At 47.3% G+C, this 20,209-nt stretch overlaps 2 protein-coding genes across 7 annotated transcripts in view; both read right to left on the reverse strand.

The window, feature by feature from the left end:
- The window catches only part of LOC142020032 (rho-related GTP-binding protein RhoG-like), a 47,938-nt gene that overhangs the window by 21,020 nt on the left and 6,709 nt on the right, over positions 1 to 20,209 (reverse strand). The gene's annotated exons all lie outside the window — the stretch shown is intronic.
- The window catches only part of ITGB1BP2 (integrin subunit beta 1 binding protein 2), an 83,447-nt gene continuing 79,710 nt past the window's right edge, over positions 16,473 to 20,209 (reverse strand). Inside the window, exons 14-15 of one of the 2 annotated variants that reach the window (XR_012647260.1) lie at positions 18,212 to 18,787; positions 16,473 to 17,202 (exon numbers count right to left, since the gene is read on the reverse strand). The gene's annotated coding sequence lies outside the window, so the exon portion shown is untranslated. Of the gene's footprint in view, positions 17,203 to 18,207; positions 18,788 to 20,209 lie in introns of both variants that reach the window. The other variant, XR_012647259.1, reaches the window with a different exon arrangement.

Raw genomic sequence — 20,209 nt, forward strand, 5'->3', positions numbered from 1 at the left:
CAGGGGTGATCATGAAACAAAAGCAAAGGACAGGGTTTCAAGTCTCCTAGGATCCTTCTCCAATTCTGCCACAGATTTCCTGTGTGACCTCAGACAAGTCACAAAACTTCTCTGTGCACCTATTTCTCCATCTATGAAATGAAGTCTAGTCTGCACTGTGTTGCGGCAGGGACTGCGAGGCTCAATTAATTCACTTTTTAAAGCAGTGAAATCCTCAAACTGAAGGCTCTAGAAAAGGGACACTGTATTAATTACAAGTGGGCCACATACAATTAAGCTTCTCCTACAAATTTACATTTTAAATGCTCACATTCAGAAGTGTATAATTGTCACAATTATTTTGGCTAACATTTGTTTCACTCCGAAAGAACTATTAAAAAGTTAACTATAAACTCTTCAGTTGTTTAAAGGAACAAGCGCTCAGGGATTTTCTGATAGAAAAGAATTCAACACTTCTGAACATTACTAATACTTCAGTGGGCGGCATCAGAAACCTGACGCTTACCAGGGACATAACTGTTCAGGCACAAACGTATCTTTCAGAGGTCTGCTCAAAACCTACTTTGATATGCCCAAGATAAGGATTTTTTAAAATAAAACCACACAGTAAACTTTGATTTAATGGATGAATTGGGGGAGGGGTGTCCGTCAAACCATAATGGCTGTGTCTACATGTGCCCCAAACTTCGAAATGGCCATGCAAATGGCCATTTCGAAGTTTACTAATGAAGCGCTGAAATGCATATTCAGCGCTTCATTAGCATGCGGGCAGCAGCGGCGCTTCGAAATTGACGAGCCTTGCCGCCGCGCGGCGCGTCCACACGGGGCTCCTTTTCGAAAGGGCCCCGCCTACTTCGAAGTCCCCTTATTCCCATGAGCTCATGGGAATAAGGGGACTTCGAAGAAGGTGCCATCCTTTCGAAAAGGAGCCCCGTCTGGACGCGCCGCGCGGCGGCAAGGCTCGTCAATTTCAAAGCGCCGCTGCCGCCCGCATGCTAATGAAGCGCTGAATATGCATTTCAGCGCTTCATTAGTAAAGTTCAAAATGGCCATTTGCATGGCCATTTCGAAGTTTGGGGCACGTGTAGACACAGCCAATGTCTGTTAAATATGAAGGTTTACTACCCACTCCCACGAGGCTCCCCCACCTCCAGTTCCCATTAAAAAAAACCCCACACTGGGGACTCACCAGACTGCGGCTGCTGGAGTTGGAAACACTGGCGCTTGCCATGCGGCTGGAGGAGGGGCCACCATGCAGCCTGGAGGAGCCACTGCCACAAGGTTCTCCCACCAGGGGTGGGGTGTGTACGTAAGTGCCATCTGCCTGCATAGGCACCCCGCCCCTGGTGAGAGGAAGTGCGCGGTAGCGCCACTGGAGGAGACAGTGACTCCAGTAAGTCCCTTAACTTCTGGGGGATTTTTACATACCCAAGTAGACTTCAGCAACAACGGGGCTGTCCATTGTTCCTGAAGTCCACGAAATCAAATCCGTAAAATCGAGAGTTTACTGTACTTCACACATGGGCAGAGGTTTCTGTTCACAGAATAAAACTAAACCTGTCCATGTTTCATCAACAATGAACACTGGGCTTGTAAAATGGTGGAATCCTGTTAGGCTTCTACGTGATCACACCTGCTCAGTGCTTCCATCCTTGGAGCTTCAGAGCTACCACCACAAAGAGTACATTCTGCTAATTCAGCAGACCTGGATGCTCAGAGAAAGATCACAAAAATGACTGGAAGACAAAGGCACTCAAGCCAAGTTTATTGGCCAAAAGGTACAATGCTAGTGACTCGCTAAACTTGTACAACTACATTAACATGAGTGTCCCAGGGCAAAATCCAGATCAGTCAGCAGCAGGAAAGAGAAGTTACTCACCGTAGTAATGGTGGTTCTTCGAGATGTGTCCCCGTGGGTGCTCCACCATAGGTGTCGGGCTCGCCCCGGTGCCACAGCTCGGATCTTCCAAGCAGTTTCTGCCGGACCGCGCATGCGCTGGTGCGCGCCGCTCCCTTGCGCGCTCCTGGCCACGTGCACGATCCGGTCCCCGCCAGTTCCTTGACCAACCGCCTTGGATGCTCCTGCAAAACACTAAACAGAGATCCGAAGCGGGGAGGATGGACGGGTGGTGGAGCACCCACGGGGACACATCTCAAAGAACCACCGTTACTACAGTGAGTAACTTGTCTTTCTTCTTCGAGTGTCCCCGTGGGTGCTCCACATTAGGTGACTACCCAGCAGCAACCCAAAATAGGAGGTGGGTAATCGGATCATGTGCAGCTTCTCCCCGAGAGGACCGCTGTCGAGAGCTGGGTATCCTCTTGGAATACCCTGTGAAGGGCGTAGTGCTTGGCGAAGGTGTCATAGGATGACCAGGTCGCCGCTCTGCAAATATCTTTTAGCGCAACGCCCTTGAAAAAGGCTGTTGATGCCGCCACCGCCCTAGTGGAGTGAGCCCTGGGCGTGGCCAGTAAAGGAGTCTTTTTGGAGTTTGTAGCACATTTTTATGCAGGATATGATGTGCTTCGAGATTCTCTGCAAAGAGAGACCTTCTCCTTTCGATTTGGGAGCGAGAGAGACTAGGAGTCTACCCGTTTTCCGGAAGGACTTGGTCCTGTCTATATAGAACGCTAGCGCCCTCCTCACGTCCAGGAGGTGTAGGCGCGCCTCTTTGTTAGAGTTATGAGGCTTTGGATAAAACGAGGGTAAAACAATAGGTTCGTTAATATGAAACTCAGAAGAAACTTTAGGAACAAAGGCTAGATGCAGCCGTATGGTTACCGCCTCCTTGGAAAATACTGTGCAGGGTGGCGTTGCCATAACTGCCGCAAGCTCGCTCACCCTGCAAGCTGACGTGATTGCGAGAAAGAAGGTCGTCTTTATCGTAAGGAGGAGGAGGGAAACCATGGCTAAAGGCTTGAACGGTGGTCCCGTTAGCGCACTAAGCACCAGGTCCAAGTTCCACGAAGGTGGAAGCTGTTTCCGAGGGGGGTATAGGTTTACCAACCCTTTGAGGAACCTGGTAACCATGGGATGGGCGAACACTGTGTGCCCTTCCTCTTCGTGTCTGAATGCCAAAATGGCGGCAAGGTGGACCTTTAACGAGGATAGTGAGAGTCCTCCTCTCTTGAGGTCCAGTAAATACTCTAATATTACAGGTATAGGCACCGAAAGGGGGGTTAACTGTTTGGTAGAACACCATGCCATGAAGCGAGTCCACTTCCGCTTGTAGGTCTTCCTGGTGGAAGCCCTCCTGCTACTTTCTAGGACTTGTTGCACTTCCTCCGTACATGTGCTCTCTAGGGAGCTGAGCCATGGATTAACCACGCTTGTAGTCGCAGGCCTTGGGGGTGCGGATGCACTATGGACCCCTGGGCTTGCGTGAACAGATCCGGCGCCACCGGGAGGGGCATCGGTGGACGGTCCGACATGAGCAGGAGTAGGGGGAACCATTGCTGTCGATCCCACATTGAGACTATCAGGATCATTCGGGCTCCTTCCCTCCTGGCTTTCTGCAAGACTTTGTAGATCAGCACTGTGGGAGGAAAAGCATAAAGCAGGGGGCCCCTCCAGGAGATCGCGAATGCGTCCCCCAAGGACCCCCGTCCCAGTCCTGCCCTGGAGCAGTATCGTGGGCACTTCTTGTTGTGTTGAGTGGTAAACAGGTCTATCTGGGGAAAGCCCCATGCGTGAAAAATCGGTCGTAGCAGATAGGGACGGATCTGCCACTCGTGCGTGAGTGCGAAACACCTGCTCAGCTGGTCTGCCTTCACATTGTGAGTGCCTGGTAAGTACGAAGCTTTCAAAGTTATATTGTTGGCGATGCACCAGTTCCACAACCGGACTGCTTCCGCACATAAGGCACGGGACCGAGCTCCTCCTTGCCGATTTATATAAAACATGGTGGAGGTATTGTCTGTACTGATCCCGACTACTTTGCCTTGTATATGGTCTCGAAAGTGTCTGCAGGCATTGAACACCGCTCTGAGCTCCAGTATATTTATGTGCAGTGACTGTTACGTGGAGGACCACAGTCCTAGCGTCACCTCTTCGCCCATGTGTGCTCCCCACCCTATGTGGGAGGCATCTGTAGTAAGAAAAACCGATACTTGTGGTTGGTGGAAGGGTACCCCTGTTAGCATGTTCTTGGGGTTTACCCACCATTGCAGGGATTTGTGCACCTCTGTCGTGGGCGACACCACCCTGTGAACGGTGTGTGCTGCCGGTTTGTATACGCTTGCCAGCCAGTGCTGCATGCTGCGCACGTGTAACCTGGCGTTCTGTACTACGAATGTCGCTGCTGCCATGTGGCCCAGCAGCTGTAAGCACATCAGAACCAGCACCGTAGGGCTGAAGGTGATGACTTGCACGAGGGAGCCGATGTCCCGAAAGCGTGTCTCTGGTAGATACACTCTCACTGTAATAGAATTTATGCGTGCCCCTATGAACTCTATGTCTTGTGTGGGGTCTATCTTTGATTTTGCCAGATTGATAACAAGGCCGAGCGAAGAGAACGTGCCTGCTGTGACGCGTATCATGCGTAGTACCTCCTCCGAGGCCCCTTTGAGTAGGCAGTCGTCCAGATACGGGAATATAAATACCCCCGTCTGTGCAGGTAGGCTGACACCACTGCCAAGGTCTTGGTGAAGACTCTGGGGGCCGAGGAGAGGCCGAACAGTAGGACCTTGTATTGAAAATATTCTTTACCTACCATGAACCGGAGGAATCGTCGGTGAGCCGGATGGATAGTTATATGAAAATACGCGTCTTGTAAGTCGAGGGCTGCGAACCAATCTCCATCATCCAGTGCCGTAAGGATGGAGGCGATTGTGATCATCCGAAAGCGTTGCTTGCGCAGGTACCAGTTGAGGCCTCGAAGATGTAAGATGGGCCTCCAGCCTCCTGTCTTTTTCTCCATGAGGAAGTATCTGGAGTAGAACCCTTTCCCTTGCAGTTGCTCTGGCACTCTTTCCACTGCCCCTATGAGCATAATATGGTCTACGTCCTGCTTGAGTCTCACTTCGTGGGAGGCATCCTGCAGGTGGGGCCTGGGTGGGGGTCGTGGTGGTGGGAACGACTGGAAGGGGATCGCGTACCCCGTGGCTATGATCTCCAGCACCCATTGGTCTCTGGTGATCCTTTGCCACTGATCGTAGAATGGTTGGAGGCGATGGTGGAATAACAGCTTCAGATGACATTGTGCAATGGTAGTGATGGCGCAGCCCTGGATCTGTGTGTCGAACTTGTGGCCTTTGGCCCTGCCCCGAGGACGCACGGCTCTGTTGGGAACGTCGCCTGGGAGTTCTATATTGTTGATGTCGCCCTTGCTCGTAACCCCTGTGGTACTGGGGACGCTGTGGCTGATACTGGTACCGTCTTTGCTGAGGGTAGTACTTTTTCTTTCTGTATGGAGGGGTGTAGATCCCTAAGGTCCTAAGCGTGGCTCTTGAGTCTTTACTGGAATGAAGGACCGAGTCAGTTGATTCAGCAAACAGCTTCTGCGTGTCGAAGGGGAGATCGACGATCTTCACCTGCAGATCCCTCGGTATACCTGATGTTTGGAACCAGGACTCCCTTCGCATTACCACTGCCATAGCTGTTGAGCGTGCTGCTGTGTTCGCAACATCCAGGGCGATCTGAACTCCCGTCCTCGAGGCCGCGTAGCCTTCTTACACGATAGCCTTGAGCACCGGCTTCTTGTCCTCTGGAAGTGAGTCCAGGAGGGAGGTTAACCTAGAGTAGTTGTCGAAATTGTGGTTCGCTAGATGCGCTGCATAATTCGCCATTCTCAACAGTAGGGTGGAGGAGGAGTAGACCTTTCTGCCAAACAGCTCTAGTTTCTTGGCATCTTTGTCCGTTCCCCCTGTTTTGAACCGAGACGTTTTTGATCTCTGTTGAGACGATTCTACCACCAGAGAATTTGTTTGCGGGTGGCTGAATAGGAACTCTATGCCCTTTGCCGGCACGAAGTATTTCTTGTCCGCTCTCTTGTGGACAGGCGGAATAGTCACAGGGGTCTGCCATATCGTGGTAGCGGACTCCAAGACTGCTTCGTCAAGCGGTATGGCTATTTTAGAGGAGGCTGGAGGTCTCAGATTTTTAAGGAGCTTATGGTGCTTCTCTTGCACCTCTGCTGTCTGGATGCCTTGCGTGAAGGCCACCCTTTTAAACAGCTCTTGGAACTGTTTGAGATCGTCTGGACGATGGACGTCCCCCGGGGCCGTAGCCGCATCTGGGGAGGACAGCGAGGAACCGCTAGGGTACGCCTCTCTGGACCCCTCTGGGTCCTGTTGACGGTTGTACATCCGCTCGCTAGAAGCTTGCGAGGGAAAATCCCGGAGTTCCAGAACCAACTCCCCCTGAGATATCTGAGTCTCTGTCCCCGCTCACGATTGCCCTCGGGGATACGGAACCGTCTGTGGGGATCTGTCCCTGGTAGTATGCCTATGGTGTCTATGCCCCGCATGATAGGGGTGACCATGGCAACACGGGCACTGCTCCTGGGATGGTGACCTGGACCACTCCCTTGGTGCATACCCCCTACATCTGGGGGCGCGAGATCTTCTGGAGACGTGGGATGCTGGAGAGGCCGATTTGTGATAGTACTCAAGTGGCTCGAAGCCCAAGAAGGGCAAAGGTGGTCCAAGCCATGGGGAGGCTGGCTGTAGAAATGGAGATGGGGGCTCCAGATAGGCTAGGGGTGACTCCTGCCTTCTCGTTGGAGTCCGCAGCACGAGCGGAGGGCTCCGAGAAAGCAGCTCTGCAGCCCTGTCTGGAGAGGGACTGCGGTGCCGTGTTTTCTGTGCTGCCCTTCCCCTCCCCTGTGGTGGTGGCTCCGCCCCCTGACGCATCGGGGATCTCGTCCCCGTAGTCTGAACCGCGCTCGGCATGCTTCTCAGCGGTGCCGCGCGGGCAGTCTCCCCCGGTGCCTGCAGGCTGCGTGCCTGCGTGCTCTGCGCCGCCAGTTCCCCAGGGGTCGGTGCTGCTGTTTGCGGAGCCACTGGTTCCGGCGCTTGCTTAGCCGCCGCCCTGCCTGCAGTGCGGGGTGGCTGCTTGATCACTGGAGGCTGAACCTCCGCCACATGCGTCTCCGCGCCGCCGCCGATCAGCTGTAGCTGCGGCTGGGGGCTGTGCACTCCACCCGTCCCGCTCGCTGTTGCTGCCGGCAGGGATCGGGTTGGGGAGATTTTCCTCCGTTTTTGCACTGATGGGGTTAGGGACGGGGCTTTCCTTTTATGGGCCCCGGAGGGTCCCTCCTGCTGCGGCCGCTCTGGCACGTCTGGCTGGAGGGCCTTGTCGAACAGCAGCATTTTCAGCCGCATTTCCCTGTCCTTCCTTGCTCTGGCTGTTAACTTGGCGCAGAAGGAACATTTCTGAGTGACATGGGATTCCCCCAAGCACCTGATACACTGACTGTGCCCATCAGACGCTGGCATCGCCTCGCAGCACGACTCACACTTCTTGAATCCTGAAGAGGACATTGTGGTGAGTCTGAGTTGTTAATAGGGTACTTAGCACCTTCTCTGTGCTTGTTCCCCTCTCGGATAAAGCCTGCCGCGGCAGGAGGGCTAATGGCCCTAGGCTCCTGGCCTCCAGAGCTCCACTTGTTACTAGGATTGGAAGCTTTGAATTCCTTCCCTTTGTTTGTTTTTTTTTTTGGTTGAAAATAAACAACTGACTAACTTAATCTAAGACTGAAGAAACTTTAAAACAATTAAAACGTTAAATACGCTAACTCTGGCCATAGCCTGAGCAGATTCCGTCTGCAGCTGATGGCGGTTAAAGAGGAACTGGCGGGGACCGGATCGCGCACGTGGCCAGGAGCGCGCAAGGGAGCAGTGCGCACCGGCGCATGCGCGGTCCGGCAGAAACTGCTTGGAAGATCCGACCTGCGGCGCCAGGGCAAGCCCGACACCTAACGTGGAGCACCCACGGGGACACTCGAAGAAGAATCTCTGTTGCCCCTTCAGCCACACCATAAACCTTTGTGAGGTACCCCAACATTGTAGACAGACAACAAACATGAATAATTTTTTTTACCACCTTGTTTTATGACATATGTTTACCTCCCATTATTTCTGATGGCTCAGACAAAACAGCCATATTCAGTTTTCCGTCAAACCATCTTATCTTGTACTACATTCGGGGAGAGCTATAGTAGTGCCTTGTACATTAAAATCTTTGTCAAGTTCATGTTCCAAACAGTGAATTTGTAAGCATCTATTTTAAACCATGACCTGACTGATTCATAGCCTCTGATTCAGGCTTTGCACAAGGCGCAGTGTGCCAAGCGCTCACTCTCTCCCTGCTACAATGCTTATATAAACTGAACAGTAACAGAGAGGGAGCCGTGCTAGTCTATATACTACCAAAACAAAAAGCAGTCAAGTAGCACTTTAAAGACTAGCAAAATAATTTATTAGGTGAGCTTTCGTGGGACAGACGCACTTCTTCAGACCATAGCCATACCAGAACAGACTCAATATTTAAGGCACAGTGAACCAAAAACAGTAATCAAGGAGGACCAATCAGAAAAAAATGATCAAGGTGAGCAAATCAGAGAGTGGAGCGGTGGGGTGGGGGGAAGGTCAAGAATTAGTTGAACTGGGGTGGGAACTTTCTGAGTCACTATAGGGGCTCTTTTGCATACTTGGCTCAATCTAATTCTTGACCTTCCCCCTCCCCCACCCCTCCACTCTCTGATTTGCTCACCTTGATCATTTTTTTCTGATTTGTCCTCCTTGATTACTGTTTTTGGTTCTCTGTGCCTTAAATATTGAGTCTGTTCTGGTATGGCTATGGTCTCAAGAAGTGGGTCTGTCCCACGAAAGCTCACCTAATGAATTATTTTGCTCGTCTTTAAAGTGCTACTTGACTGCTTTTTGTTTTTATATAAACTGAATGGAAGATATTACTGAAAAGGCAATCTCTCACCATTCCATTGGATTTGTGCATGTCTATAGGCAGATTCCAGGAATGTTACTGTGGTCACTCTGAAGCCTATTATATGAAGAGTGTAGAGTTAGCATGAAGCAAAAGAACCAGCTAAATGCACCTTCCATCCCTCATGATTGAATGCAGCCTTCATTCATCATTTAAAAAACAAATCAATAAAAATATCATCACAACATACATCCTCACTCAGACTCACCTTAAACTTTTTTAAAGTTCTCAAGCATTTTTACTTTACAAACTACATCTGTGAAACAGCACAAATTTTCAACTACAGGTTGAACCTCTCTAGTCCAGCACTCTCACAATCATTTTCGAACACAAGAATTAGCTGGACCACGGGAGGTCAATATTATCTAGCACAGGGGTCTGCAACTGAAACAGCAAGAAGACCCATTTTTTCAAATTCAGTTACAAAATCAATACTTCAAGCCGCAATGCACATGAATATGAGATGATCCGTAATAAATAACGCCAAACTGTACTTTTTGTCACCCCTATTTTAAGGGCAACACATACACAATGATTTGTATCGGTTAGAAAGCTTTACCCACCTCAGTCCCCAAATCCGCTCTCAGTCCCCAAATCCGCTCCCTATCCCCAAGCTTTACACCCCCATCCCACCTGTCATCCCCAGGCTTAACCCCTCTCTTTCCCAAACCCACGCTGCCATCCCCAGGCTTAACCCTATCAGCACCAAATTGCACCCCAATCCCCTGGTTTAACCCACCTCAGCCACCCTGCTCCAATCTGCCCACTGAATCCAGATCTGACTTGCCTACCCACTGCTCTCCCCACACACACCCACTCTGGGTCCCCCACAAACTTCGCAGGCCAGAAAATGCCTGCAACTTGCCTAGCCCTTCCAGCACTGCACTCACTGGATCCCGGGGCCAGATGCAGTGCAGGCTCCAGTGGCTGTTGCAGAGCGAGGAGGAACTGTGGGGGCACTGCGCAGAGCTGCCTGGCAGGAGGCACTGGCCCCGCACAGAGGGAAGCTGCACTCACAGGAGGCCTTCCCTGCCCTGCCTCTTCTTCCTTAGCGCAGCTGCGCAACTTCACAGCTCTGGCAGAGGCAGACTCAGCTGCCCCCCTGCTCTGCTCACTTCTACCACGTGCATGTGGACAGCTCCCTCACCAAAATAAACCAATTAAATTGAGTTCCATTATTTCAGAAGAGGCAGAACAGGGAGCCACAAGAGGAGTGAGCAGCAGCAGCAGTGCCTAGAGCTGCAGGTGGTTCCTTAAAGAGCCACATGCAGCTCTGGAGCTGAATAAGAATGGCCATACTGGGTCAGAACAAAGGTCCATCCAGCCCAGTATCCTGTCTGCCAACAGTGGCCAATACCAGGTGCCCCAGAGGGGATGGACCAAAGAGGTATCAATCAAGCCACCTCTCTCCTGCCATCCATCTCAAGCTTCTGACAGAGGCTGGGGACACCATTCCTTACCCATCCTGACTAATAGCCACTAATGGACCTAACCTGCATGAATTTATGTAGTTCTTTTTTTAAACCCTGTTGTAGTCCTAGCCTTCACAGCTGCCTCTGGCAAGGAATTCCATAGGCTGACTGTGCGCTGCGTGAAGAAGAGCTTCCTTTCCTATTTGTTTTAAACCTGCTGCCCATTAATTTCATTTGGTGTCCTCTAGTTCTGATGTTATGAGAACACGTAAATAATTTTTCCATGTTCATTTTCTCCACACCAGTCATAATTTTAGATCTCTCTATCGTATCCTCTCCTTAGTCTCCTCTTTTCTAAGATGAAGAGTCCTAGTCTCTTTAATCTCCCTTCATATGGGATTCATTCCAAACCACTAATCATTTTAGTTGCCCCTTCTTGAACCTTTCCTAATGTCAATATATCTTTCTTGAGATGAGGAGACCACTTCTGTTTGCAGTATTCAAGATGTGGGCGTACCATGGTTTTATATAAGGGCAATAAGATATTCTCTGTCTTATTTTCTATCCTTTTTTAATGATTCCTCACATCCTGTTTGATCTTTTGACTGTCGCTGCACACTGCATGAATGTTTTCAGAGAACTATCCACAATGACTCCAAGATCTCTTTCCTAAAGCTGTAACTAAGTTAGCCCCCATCATGCTGTATTTATAGCTGGGGTTATTTTTTCCAACGTCCATTTCTTTACATTTATCCACATTAAACTTCATTTGCCATTTTGTTGCCCAATCACTCAGTATGGTGAGATCCTTTGGAAATTCTTCACAGTTTGCTTTGGTCTTAACTATCTTGAGCGGTTTAGTGTCATCTGCAAACTTTGCCCCCTCACAGTTTACCCCCTTCTCCAGATCTAGTTACCCTCTCCATTCTCAAAATTTCCCATTTATTCCTACCCTCTGTTTCTTGCCTTTTAACCAGTTCTCAATCCATGAAAGGATCTTCCATCTGATCCCATGACAACTTAATTTACGTAAGAGCCTTTAGTGAGGGACTTTGTCAAAGGCCTTCTGGAAATCCACGTACACAATGGCCTTCTCTACACTGGAGAGTTCTGTTGAAATAAAGGCCCCTTCTATCGACAGAACCCAGGGAGCACCTCTACACACACAAAGCATTCTGTCAACAGAGGCACAACAGAACTCTCCTTTTGCCTCGACATTCACCCCTCAAAAATTTGAGGCATAACAGTCTGTCGATAGAGGACTACTGTCGACAGAAGTACAGCGCAGCCACTTCTGTCAACAGAAAGGGCTTCTGCTTGCCAGGTAGCCCTGTTTGCAGAGCTGTTATTCCAATTTCTGTTACCAGAGGGCAGTGCAATCTGGCCATTCTCCATGGGCAGAGCAAGTTGTGTGTAGCAGCAATCCGTCAACAGCGGTGCTGTCTAGATTTCAATGTCGACAGTAACTTCTGTCGACAGATGCTGCTAGTGTAGACATAGCCTATATCTACTGGATCTACCTTATCCCCGTGTTTGTTGACTCCTTCAAAGAACTCTTCTAGATTAGAAAGACATGATTTCCCTTTACAGAAACCACGTTGACTTTTGGCCAACAAATTATGTTCTTCTGTGTGTATGACAATTTTATTCTGTACTATGTTTTCAACTAATTTGCCTGGTACCAATGTTAGATTTACTGGCCTGTAATTGCCAGGATTGCCTCTAGCACCCTTTTTAAATATTGGCATTACATTATCTATCTTCCAGTCATGGGATACAGAAGCTGATTTAAAGGATAGGTTATAAACCACAGCTAACAGTTCCACAATTTCCCATTTGAGCTCCTGCAGAACTCTTTGGCGAATGCCATCTGGTCCCGGTGACTTGTTAAATTTATCAATGGCTACATCTACACTTACCTGCTTCTTCATAGGGGGCATGGTAATCAGGCTGATGGGAGATTACTAATGAAGTGCTGTGATGGACATGCAGCACATAATTAGGCTAATTCTCCTCCACAGCAACTTCGAAGTGCCGGCATGCCATGTAGCTGTGGGCACTTCAAAGTGCCTACACTACTTCAAAGTGCCTTTACTCCCCAAAATTTTGGGGAGTAATGGTACTTCAAAGTAGCACAAGCACAGAGCATGATGGCACTTTGAAATTTGACATTTCTAAGTTGCTACAGTGGAGAATTAGCCTAATGAAGTGCTACATATGCACCATAGCACTTCATTAGTAATCCTCCATCAGACTGACTACCATGACCTCTTCGAAGAAGGGGGGCAAGTGCAGACATAGCCAATCAGTTCCAAAACCTCCTCTAATGACACCTCAATCTTGGACAATCTTAGGTTTGTCACATACAAGGCTCAGGTTTGGGAATCTCCCTAACATCTGTCATAAAGACCAAAGCAAAGAATTCACTGAGTTTCTCCACAAAGACTCTGTCATCTCTGAGTGCCCCTTTCGCATCTCAGTCATGTAGGTGCCCCACTGGAGCTATGTCTACACTAGCCCCAATCTTCCAAATGACCATGCTGATAGGAATAAGGGGATTTCAAAGTTCCTGGGGTCCTCTCAAAAAGGACCCTGGTCTGAACGAGCCACACAGCAGTGAAACACGGCACTTTTGAAGAGCTGCAGCCGGTGGCATTCTAATGAGGTGCTGAATATGCATTTTAGCACCTTATTAGTAATCTTCAAAATGGCTACTTGCATGGCCATTTTGAAGATTTGGGCTAACGTAGACATGGCCTGGTTGTTTAGCAGGCTTCCTACATCTGATGTGCTTAAAAAACATTTTGGTATTGCTTTTTGAGTTTTTGGCTAGATATTCTTCACACTTCTCTTTGGCTTTTCTCACATTTTTATATTTAATTTGGCAGTGCTTATGCCCCGTTCTATTTTCCTCACTAGGATTTGACTTCCACTTTTTGAAAAATGTCTTTTTCCTCTCTCACCACTTCCTTTACATAGTTGTTAAGCCCTGGTAGCTCTTTGTTGTGGCTTTTATTATGTTGCCAACCCCTGGTCTAGCAGTATTACTAACACTTCCACTGCTTACTGGGCTCTTAGAAGACATTTAGTGGTAAATTACAGCTAAATAAACAATAGAGAATACAGAACCAGGATTGGTGGCAATACACAAACTTTATGGGACCAGGAGAAACTTGGCCATAACCATAAATGGTCATCTGGCTAACTAAAATTGTGACAGACTACGGATGTTGCTGGATGAAAGAGGTTCAAACTGCACTTACGTAAGAAATCTGAATGCAATTACATTTGTAAAAAAATACAGGCTTGTAAAGTATTGTCTGAACCTATGGGAAATAGCCAGCGCTTCATAATAATTCTGATTTTATCATGTTCCCAAACTGTACAGGAAAGTCCATTTAACTTGTGTCTAAGTAAATAACTACATATTATATCATTTTTAGTGGTTTTTTAAATTAAACTTGGTACATCACATCCCCAAAAGCTGTATTAAATGAGCATTAATATAACGAATTATAAAAAAAATAATATTGCACACTAAAGGCTGGAAAGGCCAAATTTAAAGTTATCTGCAAAAATCTTAATATTGCCCACTTATGCCCTTACTGTGCAACTTTTAATTATATGAACATTTATTATTTTCCTCTGAATAACCTATCTTGCAGATTGGACACTGAAAGAGAGCATCCACAGGAAATTGCTATCTTCATAATATATTTTTGTTAATGATCTGAGAAAAGAGCTTTTGGACCTCATGCTTTACAGACCCATCTTAATGTGAGACAAACAGTGTTTTGTTCAAGAGGCAGGGACCTGGAGACTCCACCTCACTCAGTATAAGGATTACACAGCAAGCAGTACATTAAGAATAGGTCTACAAAAAGAAGAATGAGGATAAAATAAATATTAAAAGCTGGACCAGTGTTAACAGAACACTTTATACTATCTGCAAATTCTCCAGAGGTGATCAGGCCAAAATCAGTGCCTATCAATATGAAGTGCATGTTCTTTGCTGTATCTTTCCAGTGTCTTTAACCTCCTACTTACAGTGTCAGAGAGAGAGCTGTCTTTGCAAGGCACTACATTTAGCCATTTGGAATGGAAATCCATCAACTGCACGAAAAAAAATCCCTACTTACAGATACTTAAGTGCAGAAATCACTGCTCTGAAAAAAAGAAAAAAATCAGTATGCACGCCTATTTACAGGTCTGCTAAAATATGGAAATGTCAAAACAATCCAAAAAAACTCTCATAAATGAAGTAATTTTTTTCTTAATTTATTTTTACTTTTTCTATAACCTTAATTATCTTCTCCATCTTTACAACCTGTTCCACTTGACTACTCATAAGTGACATGACTCTTTCCACAGACAAGCTGGAGAGCATAAGGGTATGGCTACACTTAGAAATAAAGTCAAATTTTTGCAGATGATTTTTTAACACTAGTTTTTATAAAGTCGAACTTGAGCATTCTGACCAGCTCAGGACATTAATTTAGGTTGCCTAAATCCAACTGTGGAAGCAACGCATTATGGGCATCTATCCCACAGTTCCTGCAACCCCATTGCATTTTGAGATTTTGCTGGTGTCTTGTGGGAAAAAAGTCACCACAAGTGGTCCTGGGTTTCCGATATCATCACCCCAGAATGTACTTCCTTCACTTCCACTTTTCTGACTGGAAAAAAAATTGCATTTTCACATTGTATGCCAGTTGCCATCACAGGCACTAACATGGATCCCAATACACTTCAAATCTGATGCAGTGTTTTGTGCTCAGTTCACACATTGCAATGCAATATCTTCTTAACAGGGTGCACATGCAATATGAACTCATTGCTTCCCAGGGCATTAATGGACATGAAGAACTAGAGAGAGCCACGGAGTTGCTGGCAACGCTAGAAGAACTGTACAGCTTGGAGCGCAGGCTCTGGAGCCACAAAACCAGCACAGATTGGTGGGATTAATCCTTCTGCAGTCATGGGATGATCAGCAGTGGCTGAGAAACATGCGCTTGCATGAGGCAACTTTCAAGGAACTTTGTGAATTGCTGTCTCCTGCCCTGAAGCATAGCGATACAAGAACGAGACTTGCTTTGACAGTGGAAAAGCCCATGGCAATTGCTCTTTCAAAGTCTGCAATGCCAGACAGCTACTGGTCAGTGGGAAATCAATCTGGAATAAGCAAATCTATGTTGGGGGCTGTTGTCATTCAGGCAGCGCCAAGGCAATCAACAGGCTTTTCCTGTGGACGACAGTGACTCTGGGGAATGTGCTGCACATAGTGGATGGATTTGCTGCCATGGGGTTCACTAACTGTGGTGGGGCCACAGACGGAACACACTTCCCCATCCTGGCACTCGACCACCAGACCCCAGAGGACATTAACTGCCAGGGGTGCTTCTCTATAGTGTTGCAGGTATTGCTGAATGACAAAGATCAGTTTCCCAACATCAATGGGGGGGGGGGGGGGGGGGTCAGAAAGGGTGCACTACATACAAATCTTTGGGAACCCTAGTCTGTTTACAAGGCTCCAGAGTGGAACTTTCTTCCCAGACCAGAAAATTAACATTGAGGGTATGGAAATGCCCATAGCGATTCTGGGTGACCCTGCTTAGGCTTGGTCCCTTGGCTTATGAAGCCCTACACAGGTGCCCTAGACTCCAGTAAGGGGCTCTTTAATTATAGACTAAGCAAGTGCAGAATGGCAGTAGAATGCGGCTCAAACCACTTTTGGCTGTTTAAAAGCCAGGGTCAGGTCCTTCTGACACGCTTAGAACTCAATGAAGAAAACACGACCTTTGTCACTTGGGCCTGCTGTATGTTTCATAACATTTGTGGGGGGGTGGGGGGAGAACTTTCTTGCCTGTGTGGGAGGCTGAGGAAGAGATTCTGGCAAGAAATTATCAGTAACAGACACCAAGGGAAAACAGGAAAACCCACAAAGAGGCACCAGGGATGCTTGAAAACCAAGCCTGTGAAAGCATGAACAGCATTAACTGGTACCGCCCACCAATGCGGTTTTCCTGCCCTTCATGAAACCTCCCTGCAACTGTGAGACAACCATCACCAGCCACCCAACCTTAAACCATGTTAACCAATAAATAAAAATCTTTCAAAAACAATTTTTTTATTTGGGGGCACTAATGGAAGAGTGGGGGATATATGGGGGAAAAAAAAGGATAATCAGGTCATGGTTATTCATCACAAGTTAGCCTTCTGGTGGGTGTTGATTTTGCAGAGCTGTGAAACAGGGCTCTCCGTGGCCTTCCTCCCCTTATTCTAGGTCCCCGATGACAGGAGGGGGCTGAATGTGTAGAGGTAGGAGGTATGGAAGCAGGGGGCATCATTTGTATAGGGGATACAGAGCCAGGAGCAGGGGAGTGGGTAGACTGGGTTGAGGGAGGTCTAAAAGGAAGACGCGTGGAGTGGCTGGGGAATGTATTGCCCCATACAGAAGAGGAGAATGAATGGGGTAAGGATGACAGGTATTGGTGGTGTCTGGGGATGCTGTGCCTCTAAAAGGGAAAGGTAATGTGTAGGGATGGGGGGCATGTGTTGGGGAGTGCATAGTTTGCTGCCTTTTCTCAGGCAGAGATCACTAATTGAGATTTCTCAATCAGCAACTCAATTCTGTCTGCTTGCTCATAAAGGAGATGAATGAGTCATGCATTCGTGCTTGGCACGTCCATCATGTTCTCTCTCAGTCACAAAGCTCTGATTTTTCCTTTGTGACTACATCAGAATAATTTTCCAACATTTCATCCCAGGTCGTTGTCTTCTTCCACATTTAGGGCAACCTCTTACTGGCTGGACTTGGCCCTCTTTGTCTCTTACCAAGGTCGTTTCCTGATAAAATAAATTCAGAAATATTAATGTAATTGACAATAGCAACATTTTTATCTTTACTTGGAACAATGGCCACACTGACAGACATACTGTCTCTATGGAAGAACATACTGCAACTGCAAGGTCACTCTGGTGACTGAAGAATACAGGACTGCAAACAGAATGAATTCCGCTTTTCTATGGCTGAAGTTTACCTTCAATACTATGGTAAGAAATCCTCGGTTCACAGGGAAAAAAAACTCTTAAAGCAACACAGGAGGGTAGGGAGGCCACCATGTGTCCTTGGGATGCCAGCGTCGGATCATTCTTAAAGCACACCCGCCCGGGAGACAATAGGGGTTTCCTGGAACATGTGCTACTTAAAGTCAGCACCTGTATTTTAAAGTGCTGCTCCAGGGTTTTAAAAAAAAAACCCACACAACCTAAAAAGTTACTGTGGGCATGCACATGATCCAGGGGCAGGGTCCGATCACACACCAGCTGGGGAGGGGAGAGGGGTGTTGCCTGAAGCACTTGCTGCTTCAACAAGCACCTGGATTTTAAAGCAGCTGCACCAGGATATGTATGAGTTTTGCTCTGCACTGGGTAGGTCACCAGCAAAAATCATTAGTGACTCACAAAACTTCCCATTCATTCTAGGTGGCCAAACAAGACATCAGCCTCATAACAACAACAGAAAGGGACAAGGAAAGACTGCTCATTCTGTCTGGGTACCATGTTGGAAAATGTGCAAGAATGCTCTAAAGGGCCATGCTTCCAGACCACTTATTGGTGACTTGGTGCAGTGAGGTGTCTTACCATGGAAGCAGGAAGAAGTCAGATCTCCCCAAAATAATCTCATGAGGGGAATCCAAAAGTGCCTGTCTAAGACGTTCAGCTTTTTGTGCAAACAGGATCGGTGCTCCATCCCCAGACACATTAACAAACTACTCTAAGGGGCACAGACACTCCCCCACCCCCACACACACAAGCAACATACTATCATCAATAGAAAAAAAAGCATACGTGCCCGAAGTGCCCTCTCCAGGATCCAGGTTTTCCTCCAAAGCTCCCTCTTGAGTTAAGGGAACGGCCTCCAGCTAGACAAACAGCTCCTGGCTTTCAGCATCTGAGGCAGCGCTGCAATGGGTCCTGCTGTCATCCACCCCTTCCACATCAGGAAGGGCTTCATCCTCCCGAGGAAGACAGCAGTCAATGCATCTTCTGGGGGGGAGGGGGGAAAGGCTGCATCTGTCCCCATAATAGCTTGAAGCTCATCATATCATCAGCATGTCTGGGGAGATGCCCCAGACCAACCGTTGTCTGTCTCGCATTTCTGGTAGCTCTGCCTTACCTCCTTGATCTTCACATGGCACTGTTGAGTGTCCCTGCTGAACCCTTTGTCCATCATGCTTTGCAATGTTTAGCATAAATATCAGCATTCCTCTTGCTAGCTTTGAGCTGTTGGAAAACAGCTTCTTCCCTCCATACTGAATTAAGGTCCAAGATCTCCTGATGGCTTCATGCTGGGATGAGTTTGTGATCCTGGGAACTCATGACTACAAGGTGTGCTGCAGAGATGTGATCCACACGTCTGCTTGCCACGCTGGCCAGAGAGGAAAGGAAATCTAATCAAAATTCCTGGGCTGATGACCCCGCCGCTTCCTGTTAACTACTTCTGGCTCACCTGGAGAACAGCAGTGGTGGAGCGATAACCGGAAAGGACACCTCGATGGGCATTATGGGACAGTATAAAGGCTAGTAAAATCAATTTTAACAGCACCACCATCTCTACTTGTATAATTCGACTTTGCCAATTCAACTTCTGAGTTACTTCGGGGGGCGGGGTTTTCAGCATTACAAAAGTAGACCTTAGAGCCCCTTAAAATTGACCTGCTGAACGCTGGAGTGTAGACAGTTTATAAAATCAATCTTAGACCCTTAAATTTGACTTAAACACCTAGCAGAGACCAGGCCTAGACCACTAGATTCTTCAGCAACTAACCTTTCATTAACAACAGTTCTAACCACTACAATTATGGTAACTTTCCAAATCTGAGAAGTCTTCTTGCTTCTGGAATTTCAGCACCTCTAGTATTGATGAGCTGGCATTAGCATGTTTTATTCGCTTACAAAACCATTCCTTAAGAGGGAATGTTAAATGTTACTGCTACACACCTTGTCTTCTGTTCCCAGAACATGAAACTTCAAATACCCACACTCAAACTTGAGAAAACCAGGAAACATTCAGATAAGGTCTCCCCACATAACACTGAGAAATGTTACCATTACAAGAAGAAAAAAATCAAAAGAAGTTTATGAAAGTCATGAAATAGAGTTAAACTGATATTGCATTAACCCACCCCGCCCACCAGGTAGGATACCTGCACATTCATTTGGAACTATGAATTAACCTAAACTGCAGGAAGACAGCCACAGTAAATCCCCCCATACATAACTCTGAACAGCCCTTTTCACATTCTTCCAGCTGCCCAATAGCATGATTGCCATGAAGACACCGGCTTCATTTTTAACAAGTCCCAGATACTTTTAAATTTTCTGGATTACTGAGATAAGCAGTTGGATTTTACTGGATTACTGAGATAACAAGATTTGTCAGAATTCAGAACTGCTTTTTTTTTTCCCCCCCTTTCCCCACTTAATACCTGACATTTGCCCCAAGATATTTGCTCTCTAATAGGTGCCTGTCTGCAGCTCTGGTGGATTTCTAGTTTTGATGTCCATGTGTTAATTGGAAATAGTACGAGTTGAAGATTCATAGTTTTGTTTTATAAGTGTAGAATTTGATAATCAAATCTTATTTAGTTGATAAATTCAGCTGCTGTGTACCAATCTGTGTCATTATTTCCATCTAGGCATCCGCACTGGCTTGCCCACTATTATCATCAAGACACATGAATTTACTCCCAGTGCTGCTTTGCCTTCTAAACAATGTTTGAATTGTGCGTTCCTGGAGCCCCATTAGATTTGTTTTTCATAACTATTAAAACTATCTTGGCAAAAAACA

This window comes from Carettochelys insculpta, chromosome 13, assembly GCF_033958435.1.
Source record: "Carettochelys insculpta isolate YL-2023 chromosome 13, ASM3395843v1, whole genome shotgun sequence".
Taxonomy (NCBI): domain Eukaryota; kingdom Metazoa; phylum Chordata; order Testudines; family Carettochelyidae; genus Carettochelys; species Carettochelys insculpta.